Source organism: Ranitomeya imitator, chromosome 4 (genome assembly GCF_032444005.1).
Source record: "Ranitomeya imitator isolate aRanImi1 chromosome 4, aRanImi1.pri, whole genome shotgun sequence".
Taxonomy (NCBI): domain Eukaryota; kingdom Metazoa; phylum Chordata; class Amphibia; order Anura; family Dendrobatidae; genus Ranitomeya; species Ranitomeya imitator.
Genome location: NC_091285.1, coordinates 481,317,111 through 481,330,980, shown reverse-complemented (window position 1 = coordinate 481,330,980; position 13,870 = coordinate 481,317,111).

Below are 13,870 nucleotides of genomic sequence, written 5' to 3'. Positions count from 1 at the left end.
CCAGCAGAAGCGAGAGCTCGTCCACAGACCGCAGTCGTACGACCACTCCATCTGCAGCTGCCACTTTTGCACACGAGGTATCCCATTATGGAACAGCTCGTGGCAAGCGTCAGCAGGCTGTATTGGCAATGAAGTGTTTGGGCGACAACAGACACACCGCGGAAGTTCTGTCCAAGTTCTTGCAGCAAGAAACTCAGTCATGGCTGGGCAGTGTACATCTTGAGGCAGGCAAGGTAGTGAGTGATAACGGAAAGAATTTTATGGCTGCCATAGCCCTTTCACTACTGAAACACATTCCTTGCCTGGCTCACACCTTAAACCTGGTGGTGCAGTGCTTCTTGAAAAGTTATCCGAGGTTACCCGACCTGCTCCTGAAGGTGCGCAGACTTTGCTCGCACATCCGCCGTTCGCCCATACACTCCAGCCGTATGCAGAACCATCAGCGATCTTTGAACCTTCCCCAGCATCGCCTAATCATCGACGTTGCAACAAGGTGGAACTCCACATTGCACATGCTTCTAAGACTGTGCGAACAGAGGCATGCTGTTATGTATTTGTGGGAGGATACACATACACGGGCAGGCAGTTGGATGGCAGACATGGAGTTGTCAGGTGTGCAGTGGTCGAAGCTACAAGACCTGTGTCAAGTCCTTCAGTGTTTTGAGGAATGCACACGGCTGGTTGGTGCAGACAACGCCATAATAAGCATGAGCATGCCCCTAATGCGTCTGCTGATGCAAAGTTTGACGCATATAAAGGAGCAGGCGTCTGCAGCCGAGGACGAGGGAAGCCTTGATGACAGTCAGCCATTGTCTGGTCAGGGAAGTCTACTGGACGAGGTGGAGGGCGAAGAGGAGGAGGACGAGGAGGATGATGGGGATGAGTGTTTTTTGGATGAGGAAGCTTCTCAGGGGGCAATATAAACTGGTGGCGTTGCAAGGCCAAGTTCAGGGTTTTTTAGGGAGGCAAGTGACGTTGATTTACCCGAAAGTGCTCCTCAACCCAGCACAAGCAGTGAATTGACAACTGGAACATTGGGCCACATGGCGGATTATGCCTTGCGTATCCTAAAAAGGGACTCCCGCATTATAAAAATGATGACCGATGACGATTACTGGTTGGCCTGCCTCCTGGATCCACGCTATGAGAGTAAACTGCAAAATATCATGCCACATGAGAACCTTGAACAAATATTGGCAACCAAACAAGCAACTCTTGTTGACCATTTGATTCAGGCATTCCCAGCACAAAGCGCCGATGATGGTTCTCACACGAGCTGCAGGGGGCAACAGGGCAGAGGTGTAAGAGGTGCACAAATCAGAAGTGGCGTTGGACAGAGGGGTTTTCTGACCAGGTTGTGGAGTGATTTCGCAATGACCACAGACAGGTCAGGTACTGCAGCGTCAATTCAAAGTGACAGGAGACAACATTTGTCCAGTATGGTTACTATTTTTCCTCCCCTATCGTTGTTCTCCCTCACCCGTCATTCCCATGTGATTACTGGGCATCCAAAATAGACACCTGGCCTGAATTGTCCGAATATGCATTGCAGGAGCTCGCTTGCCCAGCAGCTAGTGTGCTATCAGAAAGAGTATTCAGTACTGCTGGTTCAATACTCACCAAAAAAAGGACTCGTCTGGCTACCCAAAATGTTGATGATCTAACCTTCATTAAAATGAACCACTCATGGATTTCTAATTATTTTGCCCCACCTTTCCCGGTTGACACCTAGCTTTCCTGTAAAAAGGTCTTGCTTTTGGACTGGTCTTACTGACTGTTCCAATCTCTTAATTTGCAGCTGCTGTATGTCCAGCATACAACATGTTTACACCTCCCTAAATGGGCTGACTCCCCCCACGGGGCCGTGGTCTCGCCACTTGGCGCAAGCACCCGTGAGAGTGCCGTTTGTCTGAAGAGGTGGGTGTGCCCACTTTTGGTCGACGGCACTGGCACTGGGTCCCTCATAGTACAATGAAGTGTCTCTGGCAGTTGTGGTGCGCACCCAACATCAGACACACCGTTGTAACATGAGGGGCCCTGGGCCAGTACCGCCGGCCACGAGAGAGTGTCCCCCCAGCTCAAACTGTGCTCTACCACTTGCAAAATTATCTCTCACTGCTCCACCGCTGTTTAGTCTATGCGGTGAAATCCTTCAATGCCTGGCACTGACAATACCAATTTGTTGACATGTACGATGCTAGTTAAAATATTCAGTGGCCCTGTCCTACATTTACACCAGTAAATAATTTGCGCCAAATAACAATGTCTGAAAGTCAGCAGAGGAGCCCACCCCTGTACCTAAGTATGCCACCCTTTTTTTTGTTTTTTTTTGCGAGACATTAACATCTAGGTATTATTTTGGAGTACTAACTGTGTCAGACACTCCTTCCAATTGTCCTCCGCTGACCACACCAATGCTGCCTGTGTACCCCTGCAAGATAATTGAAACTGCAATGAGCCTATTTTTTTATTTTAAGTCTACTAAGTCTGTCTGCAGTCCCTCCTTCCAATTGTCCTCCACTGACCACACCAATGCTGCCTGTGTACCCCTGGAACCTATTTAAAAGTGCATAGAGCCAACTTTTTTTTATTTTAGGCCTAGAAAGTCTGTCTGCGGTCCCTCCTTCCAATTGTCCTCCGCTGACCACACCAATGCTGCCTGTGTACCCCTGGAACCTATTTAAAAGTGCATAGAGCCTACTTTTTTTATTTTAGGCCTACTAAGTCTGTCTGCGGTCCCTCCTTCCAATAGTCCTCCACTGACCACACCAATGTTGCCTGTGTACCCCTGGAACCTAATTAAAAGTGCATAGAGCCTACTTTTTTTATTTTAGGCCTACTAAGTCTGTCTTCGGTCCCTCCTTCCAATAGTCCTCCGCTGACCACACCAATGCTGCCTGTGTATCCCTGGAAGCTATTTAAAAGTGCATAGAGCCAACTTTTTTTTATTTTAGGTCTAGTAAGTCTGTCTGCGGTCCCTCCTTCCAATTGTCCTCCGCTGACCACACCAATGCTGCCTGTGTACCCCTGGAACCTATTTAAAAGTGCATAGAGCCTACTTTTTTTTATTTTAGGCCTACTAAGTCTGTCTGCGGTCCCTCCTTCCAATAGTCCACTGACCACACCAATGCTGCCTGTGTACCCCTGCAAGATAATTGAAACTGCATTGAGCCTATTTTTTTTGTTTTAGGCCTACTAAGTCTGTCTGCGGTCCCTCCTTCCAATTGTCCTCCACTGACCACACCAATGCTGACCGTGTGGTGTAAGGCCTACTAGCAGTGTCTGTCTGCGCCACTCAATACAGCTGTCCTCTTAAAAAAAATGAGCTGCAATTGTCAGGTTTTCAGCCTATCGGAATTTTAAAACTGCAGTGGGGCTACTAGTTTGGTTGGGGCCTACTAACAGTGTCTGCCGCTCCAAGGTGTTCTCCAGGTTGCCTTTCCTGAGCTTCGATCTTCAGGCTCTCGTTAAATAGTTGTTAAATGGAACAAATGCATTGCTGCTACTAGTTTGGTTGGGGCCTACTAACAGTGTCAGCCGCTACAAGGTGTTCTCCTGGTTGCCTTTCCTGAGCTTCTATATTCAGGCTCTCGTTAAATAGTTGTTAAATGGAACAAATGCAGTGGGGCTACTAGTTTGGTTGGGGCCTACTAACAGTGTGTGCCGCTCCAAGGTGTTCTCCTGGTTGCCTTTCCTGAGCTTCGATCTTCAGGCTCTCATTAAATAGTTGTTAAATGGAACAAATGCATTGCTGCTACTAGTTTGGTTGGGGCCTACTAACAGTGTATGACGCTCCAAGGTGTTCTGGTTGCCTTTCCTGAGCTTCTATCTTCAGGCTCTTGTTAAATAGTTGTTAAATGGAACAAATGCAGTGGGGCTACTAGTTTGGTTGGGGCCTACTAACAGTGTCTGATGCTCCAAAGTGTTCTCCTGGTTGCCTTTCCTGAGCTTCGATCTTCAGGTTCTCGTTAAATAGTTGTTAAATGGAACAAATGCATTGCTGCTACTAGTTTGGTTGGGGCCTACTAACAGTGTCTGCCACTCGAAGGTGTTCTCCTGGTTGCCTTTCCTGAGCTTCGATCTTCAGGCTCTCATTAAATAGTTGTTAAATGGAACAAATGCATTGCTGCTACTAGTTTGGTTGGGGCCTACTAACAGTGTGTGCCGCTCCAAGGTGTTCTCCTGGTTGCCTTTCCTGAGCTTCGATCTTCAGGCTCTCGTTAAATAGTTGTTAAATGGAACAAATGCATTGCTGCTACTAGTTTGGTTGGGGCCTACTAACAGTGTCTGCCGCTCCAAGGTTTTCTCCTGGTTGCCTTTCCTGAGCTTCGATCTTCAGGCTCTCGTTAAATAGTTGTTAAATGGAACAAATGCATTGCTGCTACTAGTTTGGTTGGGGCCTACTAACAGTGTCTGCCGCTACAAGGTGTTCTCCTGGTTGCCTTTCCTGAGCTTCTATCTTCAGGCTCTCGTTAAATTGTTTTTAATATAACACTGCATTTGGCCTACTAGTTTTGTTGCGCCCTACTAACGGTGTCTGCCGCTCCTTGCTGTTCTCCACTGAACAAAGCAGTGCCACCTGTTTACCACTGTTACCAATTTTGAACTGCATTTAGCCTACTTACTGATTTGGGCCCACTCACTGTGTCAGCCTGTCATTACAGTTGTCCTCCACTGAACAAAGCAATGCCGCCTGGTTAGTCCTGTTACCAATTTTGAACTGCATTTAGCCCACTTTATTATTTGGGCTTATACTGTATCTGTGTTTCCTCCTCATCTTGCCCATTGCCCAGCCAGTGCTAGATGAGTCTGCTGGTACACTGACCCAGACCGCTACATTCCCCTTGCACACTACACAGCCAGAATGTGACCCTGTTGAAAGTCAGGTTCCCCTTCCCGCATACTATACCACCTTACACGGGGACAAAGAGGAAGGTGCAGATGAAAGTGCAGGTTCCTTCATCAGGTAGGGGGGGAATACTCGTTGGCGACGTCACTGGCACAGGGATCATCATAGTATGCAAAAGTGTCGCTGCCGGTGGGAGGCGCCCCCGCCGTGCAAACACACTGTCGTACTTTGAGGGGCCCTGTGCCAGTGCCAATTCGAATGAGTTGGCCCCCCCCCTGCTTGCCCAGGATCACAGCACTTGCAAAGTTGAAATACTTACCTCTCCCTGCTCCACTGCTGTGACGTGGTCCATGTTTCCTGGGCCCACTAAATACTTGAACCAGCCCTACCCCCCACAACTTTAGCCAAATGACCCCCAATTTCCAATGCCTAACTATTATTATAAGGTAAATTAAGATTGATAAGCTTCAGTAACAAGAATGGATGTTTTTGCCATTAAAATGGGCACTGTAGGTGTTTTCCTGGCCTCCACTCACTGCCGACTATGCTTCCCCATTGACTTGCATTGGGTTTCGTGTTTCGGTCGATCCCCGACTTTTCGGCATAATCGGCCGATTTCACTCGACTCGACTTTTGAGATAGCCGGGTTTCGCGAAACCCGACTCGACCCTAAAAAAGTAAAAGTCGCTCAACCCTAGACCTCACTATTCATCCAGGATAAGAGCACACTATGTTACATCAAATATCAGCTTACAAGTCAATATTCCAGGCTTACACAAACAAAAGTCTGTTTTTTGACCAACCAGAAAATCAACACTTAAATCCAAATCCCAACATACAGATAAAATGACAGGCATGTCCATTTCATTCTTGATTGTGTGTCTGTGTATATTCATCCTAGTTTGTAGTTTTTGCATGGTTTTCCCAATATAGATACTTCCAGGGCACCTTGTACATTGTATCATGTGCACAACGTTGGAGGATGTACATGAAAAGGAACCCATGTTTCCTGTGGTGTCTATGCCCCAGCCCATACATCTACTGTGGTGTCTATACTCCAACCCCCATGTTTCCTGTGGTGTCTATTCCCCAGGCCCCATGTCTCCTGTGGTGCCTATGCCCCTGGTCCCTACTGCACAGGCATCACTGACTGCGGGTGACATGTGCATAGTGTTGATTATACCATGCCCAGATGTCATGCAGTGCATCGAAGCTTGGATTCCTCTGTGAACTAATGTGGTACTGTAAAGACCTCTAGTGCACAAAGTTATATCAAGATATGTGCGCTAAGTGATGCGGGGACACCATTATGGCATATGGTGTATGAACTTTGTTCTTCTAGTTATTTACCCAGAATTCTGCTGGTTGAATGAATGAGCTATTTATCTACCTCTGATGTTATGACTGAACACTGAAATCCCCAAGTGTCTCCTGATGAATGTCTATCATGGGAGGGAAATGCATCAAGGCTGATTTCGCATCTAGCTATGCTGGTGCGATTCTAGGGGTTCTAGGGAATCTAGCGAATCTAAGCTGATTAAGGCACACCTACTGTGGTTACCCCAGTAGTGTATGAGCAGTTCATCATCTAATAGGTGAGTAATCCAGTCCTTTTCCTGGTAAGCATCACACGTGCTTGTTTGTTTTAAACAACTTAAAAAAGTTAACTTTTAATGGCATTGGTTGTGCAACAGGAAATGATCCAAAACACACCAGAAAGTCCACCTCTGAGTGGCTTAAGAAAAACAAAATTAAGACTTTGGAGTGGTCTAGTCAATGTCCCGACCATAATCCGATTAAAATGTTGTGGCATGACGGTAGAAAGGCGGTTCATGCTTGGAAAAGGTCCAATCGTGGCTGAATTACAAAAATTCTGCAAAGGCAATTGGGCCAAAATTCCTTGATTGCAGTTGTTGCTTCTAAGGGTGGCCCAACCAGTTATTAGGTTTAGGGGCAATCACTGTTTCACACAGGGCCCTGTGGGTTTGGATTTCTTTTTCCCTTAATAATAAAGACCGTCATTTAAAAACTGCATTTTGTGTTTACTTGTGTTTTCTTTGTCTAATATTTAAATTTGTTTGGTGATCTGAAACATTTAAGTGTGACAAACATGCAAAAGAATAGGAAATCAGGAAGGATGCAAACACTTTTTCACACAACTTTTTGCAGGCCTATACAATAGTGTTGCCATCACATCTTCCTGCAGTGTGCTGCCAACAATATGCATGCTGTATGGGAACATAATGATCATATTATAGATCATTCTGCCTCCTTGCTGTTTGTATTGGCTCATGAGACTTGGCATTTAAACAAGTGCTGATAAATTTGTATATATAGTGGGTATAGAAAGTATTCAGACCCCTTTAAATTTTTCACTCTTTGTTTCATTGCAGCCATTTGGTAAATTCAAAAAAAGGTTTTTTTTCACATTAATGTACACTCTGCACCTCATCTTGACTAAAAAAACAGAAATGTAGAAATTTTTGCAAATTTATTAAAAAGAAAAACTGAAATATCACATGATCATAAGTATTCAGACCCTTTGCTCAGACACTCATATTTAAGTCACATGCTGTCCATTTCCCTGTGATCCTCCTTGAGATTCGTCTGCTCCTCCATTGGAATCCAGCTGTGTTTAATTAAACTGATAGGACTTGATTTGGAAAGACGCACAGCTGTCTATATAAGACCTCACAGCTCACACAATGAATGTCAGACCAAATGAGGTCAAAGAAACTAGCCAAGGAGCTCAGAGACAGAATTGTGGCAAGGCACAGATATGGCCAAGGTTAAAAAAAAAATTCTGCAGTAGTCAAGGTTCCCAAGAGCATAGTGGCCTCCATAATCCTTTAATGGAAGAAGTCTGGGACTACCAGAAGTCTTCCTAGACCTGGCCGTCCAGCCAAACTCCGCAATAGTGGGAGAAGAGCCTTGGAGAGAGAGGTAAGAAGAACCCCAAGATCACTGTGGCTGAGCTCCAGAGATGCAGAAGGGAGATGGAAGAAAGTTCCACAAACTCAACTATCACTCCAGCCCTCCTCCAGTCGGGCGTATATGGCAGAGTGGCCCAACGGAAGCATCTCTTCAATGCAATACATATGAAAGCCTGCATAGAGTTTGCTAAAAAAAAACATGAAGGACTCCCAGACTGTGAGAAATAAGATTCTCTGGTCTGATGAGACGAAGATCGACCTTTTTGGTGATAATTCTAAGCGGTATGTGCGGAGAAAACCAGGCTCTGCTCATCACCTATAAAGACAAAAAGAATTCAGCTCACCCCCATAAGTGCTTTCATAGTCTATGAAAGAAATCCGAGCACGGAAATGCATTTTTGCTTGATGCTATAAACTGGTGCAGGGAGACAAAAGGTATCCAGCTCCGGAGGTAAAATCAAAATCTTTATTTCACAACAATAATAAAGGAGCGAGATTAGCTGCTGGACATTGACTGGTATCAACCGGAGGAAAAATGCCGTTGTATACAAATAAAGTTTTTGATTTTACCTACGGAGCTGGATACCTTTTGTCTCCCTGCACTGCTCATCACATGCCCAATACAGTCCCAACAGTGAAACATGGTGGTGGCAGCATCATGCTATGGGGGTGTTTTTCAGCTGCAGAGACAGGACGACCGGTTGTCATTGAAGGAAACATGAATGTGGCCAAATACAGAGATATCCTGGATGAAAACCTCTTCCAGAGTGCTCTGGACCTCAGACTTGGCCGAAGGTTCAACTTCCAACAAGAAAATGACCCTAAGCACACAGCTAAAATAACAAAGGAGTGGCTTCAGAACAACTCTATGACCATTCTTGACTGTCCCAGCCAGAGCCCTGATCTAAACACAATTGGGCATCTCTGGAGAGACCTAAAAATGGCTGTCCACCAACGTTCACTATCCAACCTGTTAGAATTGGAGAGGATATGCAAGGAAGAATGGCAGAACATCCCCAAATCCAGGTGTGAAAAACTTGTTGCATCATTGCCAAGAAGATTCATGGCTGTACTGTTATGAAAGGCAATTCAGTATCACAATGGACATGGAGGTCAGAGCACATACAGTGATCTGACAATAACCCAAAATCATAGAACGAGCTCTGAGACGTGGGAACTCTGCAGACCGCAATCCCTAATCCTCTCCAAACAACACTAGAGGCAGCCGTGGATTGCGCCTAACTCTGCCTATGCAACTCGGCACAGCCTGAGAAACTAACTAGCCTGAAGATAGAAAATAAGCCTACCTTGCCTCAGAGAAATACCCGAAAGGAAAAGGCAGCCCCCCACATATAATGACTGTGAGTAAAGATGAAAAGACAAACGTAGGGATGAAATAGATTCAGCAAAGTGAGACCCGACTTTCTTAACAGAGCGAGGATAGGAAAGATAACTTTGCGGTCTACACAAAACCCTAAAGAAAACCACGCAAAGGGGGCAAAAAGACCCTCCGTACCGAACTAACGGCACGGAGGTACACCCTTTGCGTCCCAGAGCTTCCAGCAAAACAATTAGACAAGCTGGACAGAAAAAATAGCAAACAAATAGCAAAGAAGAACTTAGCTATGCAGAGCAGCAGGCCACAGGAATGATCCAGGGAAAAACAAGTCCAACACTGGAACATTGACAGGAAGCCAGGATCAAAGCATTAGGTGGAGTTAAGTAGAGAAGCACCTAACGACCTCACCAGATCACCTGAGGGAGGAAACTCAGAAGCCGCAGTACCACTTTCCTCCACAAACGGAAGCTCCCAGAGAGAATCAGCCGAAGTACCACTTGTGACCACAGGAGGGAGCTCTGCCACAGAATTCACAACACTGTACTAGCTCAAAAGGGTGCTTCTACTCAATACTGAGCAAAGGGTCTGAATACTTGTGACTAGGGTTGAGCAAAACGGGTCGTTCATTTTCAAAAGTCGCCGACTTTTGGCAAAGTCGGGTTTCATGAAACCCGACCCGACCCCTGTGCGGGGTCGGCCATGCGGTACGCGACTTTTGCGCCAAAGTCGCGTTTCAATTACGCTAAAAGTGCCATTTCTCAGCCAATGAAGGTGAACGCAGAGTGTGGGCAGCGTGATGACATAGGTCCTGGTCCCCACCATCTTAGAGAAGGGCATTGCAGTGATTGGCTTGCTGTCTGTGGCGTCACAGGGGCTATAAAGGGGCGTTCCCGCCGACCGCCATGTTACTGCTGCTGATCTGAGCTTAGGGAGAGGTTGCTGCCGCTTCGTCAGAAGCAGGGATAGCGTTAGGCAGGGTCCATTAACCCCCAAACCGCTTGTGCTGTAGCGATTTCCACTGTCCAACACCACCTTCGGTGTGCAGGGATAGTGGAAGCTACATTTTTTTTTTTTCTCAGCGCTGTAGCTCATTGGGCTGCCCTAGAAGGCTCCCTGATAGCTGCATTGCTGTGTGTACGCCGCTGTGCAAACCAACTGCTTTTTTCAAAGCACAAATCCTCTTGTTCCTTCCTTTCTGCACAGCTTTCTTTTTTGTTTGTCCACACTTTTTATTTAATTTGTGCATCAGTCCACTCCTTATTGCTGCCTGCCATACCTGGCTGAGATTACTGCAGGGAGATAGTAATTGTAGGACAGTCCCTGTTTTTTGTTTTTTTTGTGGGAGATTAAGATTGGCATTTCTGCTAGAGTGCCATCCCTGTGTGTGCCATCTCTCACTCAGTGGGCCATAGAAAGCCTATTTATTTTTTTGGTTGATTTGGGTTCTAAATTCTACCTGAAAAAATCACTAAATCAATCAGTGGGAGATAAATATTGGCCTCTGGGCTTGTGTGCCACTCCTGACTCCTGTGTGTGCCATCTCTCACTCAGTGGGCCATAGAAAGCCTATTTATTTTTTTGGTTGATTTGGGTTCTAAATTCTACCTGAAAAAATCACTAAATCAATCAGTGGGAGATAAATATTGGCCTCTGGGCTTGTGTGCCACTCCTGACTCCTGTGTGTGCCATCTCTCACTCAGTGGGCCATAGAAAGCCTATTTATTTTTTTGGTTGATTTGGGTTCTAAATTCTACCTGAAAAAATCACTAAATCAATCAGTGGGAGATAAATATTGGCCTCTGGGCTTGTGTGCCACTCCTGACTCCTGTGTGTGCCATCTCTCACTCAGTGGGCCATAGAAAGCCTATTTATTTTTTTGGTTGATTTCGGTTCTAAATTCTACCTGAAAAAATCACTAAATCAATCAGTGGGAGATAAATATTGGCCTCTGGGCTTGTGTGCCACTCCTGACTCTCTCTCACTCAGTGGGCCATAGAAAGCCTATTTATTTTTTTGGTTGATTTGGGTTCTAAATTCTACCTGAAAAAAATCACTAAATCAATCAGTGGGAGATAAATATTGGCCTCTGGGCTTGTGTGCCACTCCTGACTCCTGTGTGTGCCATCTCTCACTCAGTGGGCCATAGAAAGCCTATTTATTTTTTTGGTTGATTTGGGTTCTAAATTCTACCTGAAAAAATCAATAAATCAATCAGTGGGAGATAAATATTGGCCTCTGGGCTTGTGTGCCACTCCTGACTCCTGTGTGCGCCATCTCTCACTCAGTGGGCCATAGAAAGCCAATTTTTTTTATTTGGTTTCTAAATTCTCCCTGAAAAAATCATTTTATTTTATTTGGTTTCTAAATTCTTCCTGAAAAAATCATTTTATTTTATTTTGTTTCTAAAGTCTCCCTGAAAAAAAAAAAAAAAATCAGTGGGAGATTAATATTGCCCTTTCTGCTTGTGTGCCAGTCTTGACTCCTGGGTGTGCCATCTCTCTCTCTCAGATAGTGGGCCATAGAAAGCCTATTTATTTTTTTGGTTGATTTGGGTTCTAAATTCTACCTGAAAAAATCAATAAATCAATCAGTGGGAGATAAATATTGGCCTCTGGGCTTGTGTGCCACTCCTGACTCCTGTGTGTGCCATCTCTCACTCAGTGGGGCATAGAAAGCCTATTAATTTTTTTGGTTGATTTGGGTTCTAAATTCTACCTGAAAAAATCACTAAATCAATCAGTGGGAGATAAATATTGGCCTCTGGGCTTGTGTGCCACTCCTGACTTCTGTGTGTGCCATCTCTCACTCAGTGGGCCATAGAAAGCCTATTTATTTTTTTGGTTGATTTGGGTTCTAAATTCTACCTGAAAAAATCACTAAATCAATCAGTGGGAGATAAATATTGGCCTCTGGGCTTGTGTGCCACTCCTGACTCCTGTGTGTGCCATCTCTCACTCAGTGGGCCATAGAAAGCCTATTTATTTTTTTGGTTGATTTGGGTTCTAAATTCTACCTGAAAAAAATCACTAAATCAATCAGTGGGAGATAAATATTGGCCTCTGGGCTTGTGTGCCACTCCTGACTCCTGTGTGCGCCATCTCTCACTCAGTGGGCCATAGAAAGCCTATTTTTTTTTTTATATTTGGTTTATAAATTCTCCCTGAAAAAATCATTTTATTTTATATGGTTTCTAAAGTCTCCCTGAAAAAAAAAAATCAGTGGGAGATTAATATTGCCCTTTCTGCTTGTGTGCCAGTCTTGACTCCTGGGTGTGCCATCTCTCTCTCTCAGATAGTGGGCCATAGAAAGCCTATTTATTTTTTTGGTTGATTTGGGTTCTAAATTCTACCTGAAAAAATCACTAAATCAATCAGTGGGAGATAAATATTGGCCTCTGGGCTTGTGTGCCACTCCTGACTCCTGTGTGTGCCATCTCTCACTCAGTGGGCCATAGAAAGGCTATTTATGTTTTTGGTTTATTTGGGTTCTAAATTCTACCTGAAAAAATCACTAAATCAATCAGTGGGAGATAAATATTGGCCTCTGGGCTTGTGTGCCACTCCTAACTCCTGTGTGTGCCATCTCTCACTCAGTGGGCCATAGAAAGCCTATTTATTTTTTTGGTTGATTTGGGTTCTAAATTCTACCTGAAAAAATCACTAAATCAATCAGTGGGAGATAAATATTGGCCTCTGGGCTTGTGTGCCACTCCTGACTCCTGTGTGTGCCATCTCTCACTCAGTGGGCCATAGAGAGCCTATTTAATTTTTTATTTGGTTTCTAAATTCTCCCTGAAAAAATCATTTTATCTTATTTGGTTTCTAAATTCTTCCTGAAAAAAATCATTTTATTTTATTTTGTTTCTAAAGTCTCCCTAAAAAAAAAAAAAAAAATCAGTGGGAGATTAATATTGCCCTTTCTGCTTGTGTGCCAGTCTTGACTCCTGGGTGTGCCATCTCTCTCAGATAGTGGGCCATAGAAAGCCTATTTATTTTTTTGGTTGATTTGGGTTCTAAATTCTACCTGAAAAAATCACTAAATCAATCAGTGGGAGATAAATTTTGGCCTCTGGGCTTATGTGCCACTCCTGACTCCTGTGTGTGCCATCTCTCACTCAGTGGGCCATAGAAAGCCTATTTATTTTTTTGGTTGATTTGGGTTCTAAATTCTACCTGAAAAAATCAATAAATCAATCAGTGGGAGATAAATATTGGCCTCTGGGCTTGTGTGCCACTCCTGACTCCTGTGTGTGCCATCTCTCACTCAGTGGGCCATAGAAAGCCTCTTTTTTTTTTATTTGGTTTCTAAATTCTCCCTGAAAAAATCATTTTATTTTATTTGGTTTCTAATTTCTTCCTGAAAAAATAATTTTATTTTATTTTGTTTCTAAAGTCTCCCTGAAAAAAAAAAAATCAGTGGGAGATTAATATTGCCCTTTCTGCTTGTGTGCCAGTCTTGACTCCTGGGTGTGCCATCTCTCTCAGATAGTGGGCCATAGAAAGCCTATTTATTTTTTTGGTTGATTTGGGTTCTAAATTCTACCTGAAAAAATCAATAAATCAATCAGTGGGAGATAAATATTGGCCTCTGGGCTTGTGTGCCACTCCTGACTCCTGTGTGCGCCATCTCTCACTCAGTGGGCCATAGAAAGCCTATTTTTTTTTATTTGGTTTCTAAATTCTCCCTGAAAAAATCATTTTATTTTATTTGGTTTCTAAATTCTTCCTAAAAAAATCATTTTATTTTATT